Here is a 14,588-nt window from a genome sequence, read left to right as displayed (position 1 = left end):
TGAAAGAGTGTATCTTGATATATGTCTAAGATGAAAATTCTCATACATGTCTCCTGGAGTACCTGTGAAAGAGTGTATCTTGATATATGTCTAAGTGCTAGACTATGCACATTTGAGATATAACCAAATTGCTCTCCAAAGCAAATGTACTAATTTACACTCTCAGCACAATATGATAATTCTCTGCTGTTTCGCATGCTTTCCAACTCTTGGTAGTATCAAACTTTTAATTTCTGTCCATCTGGTGGGTGTACAATATTGAGCACCTACTATATTCCTAGCAGTAGGAATAAAATACTGGGATACTGCAAAACAAACCAAAGCCCCAACCCTCATGGAATTTACATTTGGTTATAATAACAAAAACAAGAAGCAACTGAAATGTCCTTCATCAGAGGACTTGTTAAGTAAAGTATGGTATATCAATTCAATAGAAACTACAGTACGCAGTTAAAAAGAACACCTCGTTCATTTTATGGGCAGTGACATAGAAAATTATGCATGATATATTATACATGAAAAGAACAAGTGTCCTTACAATATGAGGACATAATACTTTATTTAAGATGAAAAGGATGTGTGTATATGCCTACAAACTGTTGGGACAAATCTTAAGCGACAAACCTTAATAAAACAAAAGTGATAAAATCGAAAAATGCTTTACATATAGTCACTGCTCAATAAATGTTACCTATTATTAGTAATAGTAACACTGATTATTACTGGGAAGTGGGTCTGTATGAATTATGCAAGAGGAAAGGGATTTGTACTCTTTACCTTTCTATACTTGAACTTTTGTTTTTTAAATAAGTATGTATGACTTTTATAATCATAATTTTTAAAAATGGAGCAGGTGCTGGCTTTGCAGAAGGGGCCAGAAAACAGCTATGGGAATCACTGTTTCTTATTTGCAGTCCTGCCACTGAGACCAGGTTCCTGTTGTCACCAGTGCGTTTTTTGGTTCACTGTAACACGAAATAATATGACTAAATTTCGCAAATACTACTTTGAGCCAAGAAAGAATACATCTATATGAATCCATTAATTTCAAGTTCAAAAACAGGCAAAAGCAATCTATAGTGAAGGAGTCTTAGAAGGATTTGCTTTTGTACTGACTGAGCAGCCTCAGAAGGTTAGGTTCTTCTTGAAGTATCCTCCATATGAAAAATTTCCAAGGGATTCGTTTTCTCTAGAGACCAGAATAGAAGTTCATTCCTATAGGAGAAGACAGTCGACTCATGGACAAGGCTGCTGGCCATCATCTTCATGAAATCAGACATCCAGCCCTCTGAGTGTCACGGGCGAGAGGTAGGACTTGGGGCTGGAGAAGAAAGAAGAATGACCGGAACATTTTGTCACTGTTTGCTAGCCAACAAAGATTCTCTCCTTGACCAAACTCTAGCCAGGCTCCTCAGAGCCCTCTTCTTGACCAGGCCTCATCCTTGGCCTATAAGACTTGAACAAACACCAACGTAGCTTATAACAGCTCAAGGTCGCATGCCTAGAATGACACTAGACTCCCTTAAAGAAAAGCCTGAGAAAAATCAAGGCTGCCAAAGTAATTTAGTATTCACTCCAGCCAATAGCTGAAGATAGGGCCCCTGTTTCCCAGCCTCTGTGGGAGAGTAGGAGCCTAACTATATAGTAAGTACCAATTAGCAAACCAAATGGGTTTCACATGGACCAACTCTCTTCTTCCAACTCTACTGAGCTCCTGCTCACCTCCCTCCCTATTCCCTCCTTTAAATATCCAGTCACCTCTGTTGACTTCAATTAACACCAGACTCTTCCTCCTATTGCAATAATATATTACTGACTAAAATCTGTCCTTACCACTTCAACCAGTGCCTGACTTTGTTTATCTTTGACATGGTAAATCAGAAAAAGATAGATAAAGAAACATTAAGGTAGTTCTAAAGGTCTATTTCAAGCTAAAAGAAGAGAACTATACATGCAATGCGTGGGTTGGGCTCCAGCACTCTGGGGCCCGTCACGCGGAAAAGCAGACGTGGGCATGACCCACCTGTAGGAAATGGTATGGCAGTTATGGCTAAATGGGAAGGAAAGAGGTAATGAGTCACCCGTAAGTTGGTTTATTTATTTTTTTTGATTGCTAGAATTATTTGCAGATCACTAGTGATAATGCCATGCCTCTAAATACAAACAGAAAGCAGGGAAAGCAGCTGATACAAGTCAAAACTTCTCTCATGTGCTACTACATTTTAGAATATACGTGGTCTCAGGACACTGAAAGTTGCAAAATAGTAGAACACAGGCCCATCTCCTGATCTCTAGTTTTTCTAACAATCTCCCATCATGCTGGAATGACTCAGGGAAAAGGAACTAATATGGGTTGATCTTTTAGGGAAGCAACAGAAATAAAGTCTTTTTTGGTCAATTAAGGTAGCTATCTCTATCTTTTTCCTTCCCTTCTCTTTTATGTATAATTTTCTCCTTTTTTCTACTATTAAACTAAAAATCTGTTTGTTAATTTAAAGTGTCCTTTGTACAAATCCTCAGAGATCTATGCTTTACTATTGTTAACGTTCTTATTTTTAATAAACGAGGTATCTAATGGTGTGATGAAGCCACTCATACTGGCTTACTAGGGACAATTGCTAAATTTTCAGGAATTTTGAGAGTTCAAGTCACATTAGTAACTTGAAATCATCCACAATGGGAGTAGTTACACCATGGAAATTGGCAAATACTACAAATCAAGGCTCCCCCTGCCCCCTGCCCCCCGACAGCTGATTGTTAATACCAGCATACCAATAGAGGCATTGTTTTAAAAAAGAAAGAAAGAAATTTGTCGAAAGCAAGAGAAATTTCCAAAAAAACTCTTTTAAGAAATTAAAAATTGGTTTAATAGAGAAAGGAATCTATTTTTCCTGACTGTCAATGACTCACTTTGGCATAAGCAAAGGAACCTCTGGTTTCTTGTTTTCTTTTTGGGTAAAAAGATAAAAGGGCCTGATGACAAGGTACTATTTTATAAAAATCTAACAAAGCACACACATATTTAAGTAGCAATAATTTTCACCTATGAAATTAATATGCATCATTATACAAGTGGTATAATTTGTTCACATAACACACCTTCAAGTAATGACCTAAGGAATCATAAGTCATCTCTCATAATCTTCCAATTTCTAAATTTCAAAACAAAAGATTATAAAGACATAATCCTATGAACCAATACATATTACATAACCTTCTAATGTGCACAAAAACTTAATAATCCTTCAAAGGGTTTTATTCATACCTACCTGCCAATTGACAAAAGTCAAACAGCTTTCTCTTCTTCAACAGTGAAAACAATGAACCTTAATAGAGTAATCAGGTAACAGCAGAAACGTCTCACAGACTCTTTTCATCTTCTGCAAACAATGTAACATTCCTGCTGAGGCCTGTGGGAAACCAACACCATCCACAATGACTACTGTATTGATATTTTTGTATTGCTATCTGTAGTTTTTAATGAGTATGATACTTTTAAAACATAGCTCCAAAATTAACCTTGTGTGAAACTGAGTGCCTTCCATGTGTTAGGAACCATACAAGTCCATTTTAGATACTGTTATTTCTGCCAGGAAGTAGAGACTTGATTTTATTTAAGCTACTGTGAAAGCAAGCTCTTCAACTAAGCTTTCAGCTTTATGTTACAAAGACCAAAGTTTGAAACACTGGCCTAGGAAACTCTAAATTATACCAAACTAAATCACAATCTCCTGGTAGAATGAGCGGTTAGTCACCCACGATATGGATATTTCCGATGGACTTATAATAAAATAATAGCTACTTATTAGCACTGATTTTATGCCAGAAACTTTACAAATATTTACAATTCTAATTTACAAATTTAAATCTCATATTAGAAATGAAGGCTAAAAGATTTAAGTAACTTCACCAAACTCAAATGCATAATTGACAGAACAAGGATTTGAACCCAGGTCTCTCTGGCTTCAAAGCCTTATTATTTTCACCATAACACAATGCTCTTTTCTACAGGAATGTTCCCCTTTTTTGCTAGTGGTTTTTTTCAGAAAATAGACATTTTCAAACTATAAGTGTATCAGGTTCAAAAAGTTATGAAGTAATTAGCAAAAATCGTGTTTTTGCATGGAATGAGACTAAGAAATAGAAAACGCCTAACATTTCTATAGTGTCCTGATCTCTTTTTACTGCAATACTTCTGACGTCAAATGTGTGGGTGTTTTTTTCCCCACATTAAGCAATTTTCCAACTCTCTGGAACCAGATGGATGTCCTACAATTCAATTAAATTCTAACTACCTGGAGGTAGCACGGACCTCACAGGTTAAGGGCTTAGTCCCACAAAACGGACCCCCACTTCAGACAAGTCCTGGCCTCCCATACTTCTGATCTACTGGCTAAAAATTGGGAGTTCCCTGACCCCTCTTCATCAAACTCAATAATTTGCTATAATGTGTCACAGAACTCGGGGAAATATTTTACTTACTATGATAGTTTATTTTAAAGAATGTTCTAAAGAATACAAATGAATAGTCAGGTGAAGAAGCAAACAGAACGAGGTCTGGAAGTGTCCTGAGAAGCTTCTACCCTTGCGGAGTTGGGGTATGCACCCTCCCGACATATGACTGTGTTCACCAATCTGGAAGCATGCATGATGAAACCACTGGCCCCATCCTGAAGCTATCAAGGGTCCCAACGAGATTCACCTCATTAGCATAAATTCAGGTATGGTTAAAAAGTGCTTATTATGAATAACAAAGACTCTCTTTTCATAATAAGGATTTTAGGAGCTCTGTGCCAGAAACCCAGGATGAAGACCAAATGTATATTTATTATTATATCAGAAGATCGTATTTCACAGGCACTTATCAAAGTGTCAGAACCAGGACTAGAGAACCTCATTTGGCATAAGGTGCAAAATTTACAGAGCCATCAAAACAAAAACAAAAACAAAAAAAATCCCAAAACCTCAGTAATCAAGGTAAACGATATGTTACGTAAATAATAATATGGGTTTGTGAAATTTTAGATGACTGGCCAGGGAGGCCTCACTCAGAAGGTGGCTTGAAGGAGAAGAGGGAGCTGGCTATGCAAATATCTGGGAGAACATTCCAGATGGAAGAATGCAACACAGGACCTAAGGGGGGACATGCCCGGTGTACGAGAGGAATAGTGGGAAGACTGTAGTTTAAGCAGATTGATGAGGGGACCATAGAGCTATGAGGTCAGAGGGATGATGGGAGGACACGTCATGAAGGAGCTTGTAGGTCATAATAAGGACTCCCCTTTTTACTCTGAGTAAGATGGGAGTCACTTTTGAGCAGAAAAGTCTCTCTACCTATTTTTTTTTCAAAGCCTAGTTTTAAACACCCATTCTGACTATCTACTACAAACTACTGAACAGACACCAAGGTCAGCCTCAGGGAAATGTTACGAGGCGTTAGCAATAATCTAGGTGAGAGGGGATGGTGGCTTGGACCAGGATGCCGACAGCGACAGTGCTAAGAAATGGTCAAAATCCACATATCTTTTGAGGTAGAGTAAATGGGATTTTCCAATGGATTTGATGGGGGAAGGAGGGCATTGAGAGGAAGAGAGCAAAGATGACTCCAAGGATCTGGCCTGAGCAGCTGGCTGCAAGTTTGAAGTCATCATTAAGACGGTAAAAATGGAAAAGGACTCAACGGTTTTCATTGGTTTGGGGCAGCGGTGCATAGTAGGAGCTCAGTTTCAGTTATGTGAGGTTTGGGATGTCCAGAAGACATCCAAGTGAGAATTCTCAAGTAGGTAATTTAATATTCTCTTTTGGAGCTGTGAAAATTGACATACGTGGAGCCATTTTGAAACAGAGCCGAGTAGCCATGCCAGAGGAACTGCCCCTTAGAATGTCTGACCTGGGCAACATAACCTCTGGATGGGGCCAAAGCAACATCGTCTTCCAAACAACTGTTTGTAAAGCTAACAGGAAAGGAGAAATTCTACCTACAAGGACTGATAATTACAGACATTCTTTAGAATTAGTAAATAGCTATGTATCGCTAAAGAGTAACTCAGCTTGTTAGCACCAAAAGATAATCACATAATTATCCTTTTTCTTTTCTCATAAAACCCCTTGCCATCACCCCATAATTGGGACACAATTTGAGTTTCTGCCTGAATCCGTGTCCCCAAATTGCAACTCTTTTGCTTTCAAATAAAAGCTTGTTGCCTCTGACTTTCGCTTTTGTTTTTGGGTTAATGAAAGCTCAGGGGTGGGATCTGGCTGGAGTTGTACCTTTGGGGTTATTGGTATGTGAATGGTCTAGAAAGCCATGTGACTGGATAAAATTACCAAGAGCGTGAGTGTAGACAGAAAAAAGGTCTGCCTATAATATTCCAATATCTAGAGCTGCACCGTTCAATGTAAGAGTCTCTACTCACATAAGGCTATTAAAATTCGATTTTACATTCAATTAAATCTAAAATTTATTTCCTCCATCACACTGGCCACATTTTAAGCGGTTTCTATCCACATGGGTCTACTATACTGGAGAGTCCAGATATAGAACACTTCTTTCATTGCAGAAAGTTCCGTTGGACAGCGTCGACTTGGGAGGAAGGTGAAAAGGAATCAGCAAAGGAGAATGAGAAAGAACAACTAGAAAGGTACAGGTTAAACCAGGAGAGTCAGGGTATCTTGAAAGCCAAGCGAAAAAAATATTTCCAGAAGAAGACAGTGATTATTTGTGCCATATGCTGCTGAGAGTTTTGATAATAGGAAGATTGAGAAAATAATCTTGGCTTAGCAACACGGTATCATGGGGGATCTGGACAAGGGCAGTTTCTGTAGAAAAGAGGAAGCCAAAATCTTAAGGGTGAACCCAAGCAGTTTTATTATAAAGGAGAAAAATAGATAAAGGGCAAGAGCCGAAGGAAGAATGGACATCAAGAGAGAATTTTTGGTTTGTTTGTTTTGGTTTGTTTGTACACCAATGTAAATAATCCAGTAGAGAGAGAAAAATGGATGATGCAGGGAAAAAGGAAGAATGTGCTAGAGAAATAATCCTTAAATAAAAGACAGGGTGGAATCTCATGCACATGTAGATCCTGAATACTGGGTCAGTGATATTAGGGAGAAGTCATAGTACTTGGGCATGAATGCGGGTCGATGGATAAGTGTCATGGTAAGAGCTTGTAAAAGTTCCCTTTGGATTACTTGACTTTTTTGCAGTGACATATACTACAGAAAGACAGTCTCACCACCCTCCTGAGATTAGTGATCATAAATTTAAAGCAAGACTGATTGACCGTGGCTGTTTTTTCTCAGCTGTGCTCAGCTGAGCAGGTCTGGTGTTGCATAAGTAGAGAGTTGGATTCACACAGGATAATGGCCTATGTCAAACAATGTGATGAAGCAAGAAGTGATACCTCAGGGTTCTGAGCACAGCATTTCTTATCTTCTGCTTAATAGAAACGGGATTCCAGTTCTTTATGTTTTTTTTTTCCCCACTCCCTTCTAGCTGTCTCTTAATTAGCCTATTGCTTCAAACAGGTATAGAGAAATTTTATTCTTGTTTAGTTGAGAACTTGACAAACATCAAAATTTGCTTAGATTCAAAATAACCCTTAAATGGGAATAGGTTGCTATCACATCTTTGGGAACAGAAATATATATGCAAATAAAACAATTAAGGAGGTTGGAGCTCCAGCTCTTTTGAAAGACAGAGATGAAAATGGCATCACGCAGGGTAGTAAATTTACTTGTTTATTGAGTTTCTATTATGCCCTTAAGTGTATATCAGGGTTTCTCAATCTTGGCACTATTGATATTTAGAGCCAGAGAATTCTTTCCAGGGGTGGGGGGAGGGAGGGTCCTGAATTATGGGATATTTAGCAGCATCCATGGCCTCTACCCATGAGATGTAAATAGCAGCCCCCAGTTGCGACAACCGAAATTATCTCCAGAATGTCCCTAGGAATGAGGATAGGAACAAAATCACACAAGTTAGAACCAGTTTGGCCACCCAGCCCTTGCTAATGCTTAGCAAGACAAAAAATAATGGGGTATTGGGAAACCTATACATTGTAGTTTGAGCCCGGTTGGGGAAAGGAGAACCTTATCAGGCTAGTATAATATCTGAACCAGAATATGTTCTTGGCCACATGACACTTTAAGTAAACACGTAAAATTTTTTCAGAAAAGAGTATGGGAAATTTAGGTCTCCCTGTTGTTTGTTGCTGTGATGGTTAACTTTGTGTCAATTGGTTAGACTATGGTATCCAGATTTGGACAAACACGAGTGTAGATATTACTATGAAAGTATTTTTTAGATGAGTATTAACATTTAAATCAGTGGACTTTGAGTAAAGCAGATTATCCTCCCTCGTGTGGGTGGGCCTCATCTAAGCAGTTGAATACCTTAAGAGAAGAGACTGAAGTCCCCTGAGGAGGAAGGAATTCGGCCTCCAGACTGCCTTTGGACTCCTGACTGCAACGTCGACTCCCCCCTGAGTCTGTAGCCTACTGGCCTGCTCAGCAGATCCAAGACTTGCCAGTCCCACAACTGCATGAACTAATCTCTCAAAATCAATCTCTCTCTTTCCACATACACATCCTACTGGTTCTGTTTCTCCGGAACCTACCTAATACAGTTGGTTTCACTCAAGTGGAGAATGTTTGAATCAAATCAATTAGATTTCCTAAGAAGCGGCCTCTGGATGTCTACGAGAGCCCTCACGAGGTTCCAACGACACCAGCAGTTAGGAGAGCTATGTTACAATATGGGAACATCGAAAGTTCAGACTGGTGTGTTAGTTATGAATGGGTCAATTTAAAAATTTTTAAATTAACTAATTAATTAGTTAATTTACAGAAGACATTTGGAATTCTTAGGGAAAGATTAGCAAAGAGAGTTTTGCCAGGATAGAAGGTTGTTAATCATGACAGGGGGAACTGTCACCGTTAACAACCATCATATAAAATCATGATTAAAAATCTCAGGACAATTTGCTTGCTGGTCCCTGAAGGCCTAATGACTCTCAACAGACAATATACAGCTACAAAGAAACTTCTCTGGGGGGGCATGCATGGTTAAGTGGACATATCTATAGACCAGTGTTTCTCAACCTCATCACATATGAGAATCGCCTGGTGGTTTTGTTGAAACACAGATGGTGGGGCCCCACCTCCAGTTTCTGATCAGGTAGGTTTGGGTGGGGGCTGAGAATCAGGTACTGCTGATGCTGCTGGTCCAGGACCACACTGTGAGAAGCCGCTGTTAGAGAAGGCCGCCTCAAGAGAAAAACTAGAGAGAACAAGGATGGGAGACTGCACATTTGCTGGGTGCCTTTAGCACTCACCAGAACCTCTCAAATGAAAGTACTAAATTATTTGAATACAATGATCATTTATGGAGCTTCTGCAAGATACAAGCACCAAGCTAGGCGCTGGGCATATTTAAAAAATCGACACAGCCCCCGCTTTCTTCCTCGCATCAGCCCTACTCCCTTGGCAGGAGAATCTAGACTGTCTTAAGATCCCTATTGGGTGCACACCAGCCTCCCTAATCTGGCCCTGTATACAATGCCAGCTCTCTGCCCTACCCCTTCCTCCTTCATATTTGATCATTTAGTAATAATAATATTAAAATGCTTCCCCAAGCTCACAATGTTATTTCACGCCTGCACGATTGTGTTCATATTCTCCCTTCTGAGCAAAATGCCCTTTCTATGTCCTCTTGCCTAAATAAATCTAACCTCAAAACTCAACTCGGGCTTCCTGGGACCAGGCTGGAACACCCCAGATTCCCCCAGAGGAGCCTGTATGCACCTTTCTCCATATCATTAGACAAGTACCTCTTTTCCGTGGTTTTAGGGTTCCTGAAGCACTACTCCTGGTCTCCTTTGCACCTGTGTCCCAGCGGAGGGGGGAGGTTTACTGACTGGGGAGTCGGCAGAAGGAGCAGGGTGTTCCTCCTCTCTCGTCAGACGTCGGTGCGGGGTGCAGTTACTTCTGCTCTGCTCTCTGATGTGTCCAACTCTCTCTGCGCCTGGATGGCAGCGTCTGTCCAACTCGGGCGTGAAGGATTAGGGAGCCTGCTGTGGCCGCACGTCTAGCCTTCACCAAGCTGATTACTCCACTGCCGATCTCTAAATTAGATCCCAATTTGGGCTGGGAAGAAAAAGTTATTTATTGGGTTTCTCCAACACCAACATAAATTGTTCCATATTATCAGCCCGTTACACATCTATTAAGCTCATTATCAACTAGGTCTCAATTATTTTGTACCTTCATTCAACAAAATTGTATTGAGTACCTACTGTATGCCCAAACACTGTTTTTTAAATTTAATCTTTTAATATTTATATTTATTTGAATATATAACATAATATATGTTTTATATTATTAATTTTTTTTCAAAAATGTATTGAGTACCTACTATATACCAAGCACTGTTTTAGGCACTGGGAACAAAACTAAACACAATGGACAACAATCTGTGCCCTAATGACGTTTTCATTTAGCCTGGGATGGGAGGCTGTGGGAGCAAACAATAAACACATAATACATACACTACATCGGTTAGAAGTGCTATGGGAAAAAAAAAGTGGGTAAGGGGACCGGCGCCAGCACGCGGAGGGGGAAGGCTTAGTGTCTTAAACAGGGTTGACAGCAGAGAAGGGCTCACTGATAGGGTGACATCTGAACAGAGCCAAGAGTGTGGGCAAGACTCTGAGGCAGAGCCTTGATGGTGGTCAAGAAGGAGCGAGGAGACCCGTTTGGGGGAGATGAAGCGGGCCTGGAGGGAAGGAAATGAGGTCACTGGGAGGTCGTGGAAGATTGTGGTTTTTACACTGGGAAGCCTTCGGAGGGAGAGTCTGCATGTTCACCATAAAGGATCTTACTTTTAAAACTAAAGTTAGGGCCATTATAAACTTTTTCAATGTATTAACTTGATGGTTTTCTTGGCCTGAAACACATAGCATGTCCTAATCTCCTGTAAAAAGGCCTCCTCTTTTACAATGTTCTTTAATTTTTAAACATTCATTCATTCATTCATTCAGTTATTCGTTCATTTGTTTGTTCGTTCTTCCTTTGTTCTTTAAATAAATGCTTCGAGCCCTGTTCTAGGCTCTGGGAATAAAAAGAACAAGACAGATATAGTTCATAGTCTCATAAATTTGTAGTATAGTAGAAGAGGCAGTAAAAGTAAAATTTTTAATTATCAAAAGAAGTATGCCTGAAATCCCACAACGATTTAAAATAATTGTTTTTGGTCTCTTCTGATCTTTATCCGCACAAGCTCGTAGTCGGTACCTGGTCAGATGGAATGAGAATCCAATTTTGCATTCTACATTTTTCTCCTTAACGTTTTCTGATGATCATTTTTTCCTCATTTCACATTATATTCAAATTTATAAAAAAAAATTCTGTGCAATACTGATAGACATAATTTAAATACTTCTCTATATATGTGCATTTAGACCATTTCCAATTTATCATTATTATAAATGATGCTACTGTATATATCTTTATAGATAAAACTTTTCCCTTCTTTTGAAGGATTTTAATAGGGTAAGTTTCCAGATCTGAGATTAGTGAGTCAAAAGCTCTTGACACACATTTTCTGTCTGTGCTGTGTTTATCAGGGTTTGATCTTATTTGCACATATCGGTACCACATGAATGTGGACTGCTTTCTATGGCTATTACCAAGATAAAGGTCGGCCAAAAATCAAAATTGTGGTGAATGTACAGTTTCCAGAATTAGGAGAGGAATATCTTTCTTTGCATATGAATTGAAACAATGAGGAATAGGGTTATTTAGCCTTCCTAAGTAGAAAATAAATTCTCATTCATGTGTTATGTGGCAGAGAACAATTCCCACAGACATTCGGGCATTGTTCGAATATATGCAAGATATCTGCCACTCTTTCGGTTCTGCTTCATTATAGAAAGAGCTGTTTTTAATAAATCTTTTAGCAAGAGGGAAAAATCATATCATTAAGATTTTTTTACATTATTTTTCCCCAATGCTTATTTTTGAAAAATTTCAAACCTACTGAAAAACAACAATACAATGAACACCCACATACCTTCTTCATTCACAGATTGTTACCACTCTCACTTTTTCTCTCTAGACTCAATATCTTTCTCTCTACTTTTTTTTTTGCTAAATCATTTGAGAATTGTAGGCATAGCAACACATTCACCCCTAAATTTTCCAGCATTTGTTAGCTGAGAACAAAGACATTCCCCTACATAACCACAACACCATTACCACATTCAAGCAATTGAATATTGTTACAATAGCTAATATTTGGGATGTGTTGAAATTTCAAATGTCCCCAAAATATCAAATAAGACTTTTTAAAATCCAGGATCCAGATGAGGATCATGCATTCCATTTGGCTGCCATATCTTTTTAACCTCCCTGAATGTAGAATAACCACTTTGCCTTTCTTAAAACAAATTCTTTGATGACGTTGACCATTTTGAAGAGTTCAGGCCAGTTATCATGCAACATGTTTCACAATCTAGATTTGTCTGATTATATCTTCAGGATTAGATTCAGGTTAGACATTTTGGGCACGTCTACTACACTGGTGATTTTGGTAGGCAGAATTCTAGGATGACCTTTGCCCTGTATAATCTCCTGTTAGGTGTGGGCAGAACCTGTGAATACGATGAGCTACCACTCCTGTGATTATATTACTCTGTATGGCAAGAGAGATTTTGCTCCCACTTAATGGCCCTACCTGAATACAGAGCCCAGCCAGTGGCACCCCCAACTTCAGAACACAGGGAATGGCCTTGCCCAACTAGAGACCCGTACAGCAAGCCTAACTTGCCTGTGGACACTACCAGCTGACTCATGCAGCACACCAACCTGACCTGACTGGTGAAGGTCTTTCCATGCCAAAACAAACATGCAAATTCTGGAAGAGGTGAGTATGTATCTAAATGCACAGATACCAATGCAAGGACACAAGGATCACAAAGAATCAGGTAAACATGACAGCACCAAAGGAAACTAACAAAGCTCCAATAACTGGCCCTAAAGAAATGAAGACCCTGTGAACTGTCTGACAAAGACTTCAGAATAATCCTCTTGAAGAAGGTGAGCAAAGTAGAACACAGAGACAACTAAACAAAATTAGGAAAACAATGTATGAACAAAATGAGAAGTTCAACAAAGAAATAGAAGCCATTAAAAAAAAAAAAAAAAAAACCAGAAATCTTAGCGTTGAGGAATACAGTGACTAAAAGAAGAATTCAATAGCGAAAATGACTCTGCGGCTGGACCAGAGAGGGTCTTCCCCATGTAACTTCTACGCTCCTCGGTGTTCTTGGGTAGAGGTGGCTTATTGCTGTTTGGCCACGTCCTCACCCTTGCTCTGGAGCCATGTTCTGTCTGTCCGTGAGCCCTCTCAGGCCTCGCCCCAGCCTGTCTCCTCCCTAATTCCTGAAGGAAGTGGAGCGAGTGAGGCCGGCAGGTTCACGGGCATGGGGACGTTGTTGTGTCCATGTCTGGATCCACCTCTACTCATGTCAGATGACAAATGTAGGGGTTTTGTCATAGTCTCATATGAGCAGCTAATAAAAACGGGTCCAAGAGGATCTCACCTGTTTCTCTAATGACAGTAAGATTTCCCGGTTGCATGGTTTCCATTTGATTCTCTACATTCCCAGTGGGCAGGGGAAAATCCTTCTTATTCACTCATCTGCGTTATTTTCCTCCTGTGAGGCTGGGCGCCTCCACAGAGTCGACAGGGAAAAGAGACGAGATGCTAGGAGCCTGGGAGAGGTCTGCAAAGCGGCAGGCTCTGCTCCGTTTCTCCCCTCCCTGCTTGCCCCCAGTCCCTCCAGGAAGGACTCGCACTCCTGAGCCCAGCTTGATGAAGTTCCTTTTGGAATCCACCAGGTGGCGCTTCTGAGAGGCTGCTCACTTCACCTAGATACCCAGCACATCCTCACCTGGCTTGTTAGTGCTCTGTTTTTTTCATCGATTTTTCCATTACTTCAAACAAACATTTGCTGAGTGCTACCAGGAGCCAAGAAATGGAAACTGATAATAGTTAATAATGCATTTTATATGCATTACCTTATTTAATCCTCATAACAACCTTAGGAGGTGATTTGTTATTATTCTTATGCTACAAGTAAGGAAACTGAGGCTCAGGGAGGTTAAGTAACAAGCTGAGGGTCACACAGCTAATAAGTGGGAAAACTTGGATTTAACTCCAGGCCTGGAGGTCTTGCCACCCTCCCCTGCGCCCCCCATGGCGCTTTGCCATCCTGCCCCGCAAGTAATTTGACATGCATGCAAGTACCTCCCAGAGTGCCTGGGATGCAATAAAAATTGGCTCTCTTCCTTCAATCAAAAGGTGTATACATTGAGTCCAGGATGAAACAGGCTGGGTGGTGAAAAGGGTGAGTATATTATCTCTGCCTCCATCACATGTTCTAATGTGCTGTAGGAAAACCTTAGGTACTTGGGGATTTTCCAGCCGAGCATCTAACGTGTTCCGGGCAGGATGTGAGAAGGCGACAGTGCCATGTGCAACGGCGCCATTACTAGGTACGACTTCCCAGGTGGTCTCCTTCCCAGGG

The 14,588-nt window shown here is 40.1% G+C and overlaps 1 long non-coding RNA gene across 1 annotated transcript; it reads right to left on the bottom strand.

Annotated features, from left to right (window-relative positions):
* Nucleotides 1-542: 542 nt before the first annotated feature.
* LOC120619327 (uncharacterized) lies at nucleotides 543-13,799 on the bottom strand. The gene is made up of 4 exons (XR_005657483.1): nucleotides 13,602-13,799; nucleotides 9,831-10,146; nucleotides 3,270-3,410; nucleotides 543-1,321 (listed from the first exon to the last, which is right to left on the bottom strand). It is a non-coding gene; the product is annotated as an uncharacterized LOC120619327 (long non-coding RNA).
* Between the last annotated feature and the right edge of the window lie 789 nt (nucleotides 13,800-14,588).

The sequence above is a fragment of the Pteropus medius genome, unplaced genomic scaffold, assembly GCF_902729225.1.
Source record: "Pteropus medius unplaced genomic scaffold, Ma_sr-lr_union100, whole genome shotgun sequence".
Lineage (NCBI taxonomy): Eukaryota > Metazoa > Chordata > Mammalia > Chiroptera > Pteropodidae > Pteropus > Pteropus medius.
This window is presented reverse-complemented; position numbering and strand designations above follow the sequence as displayed.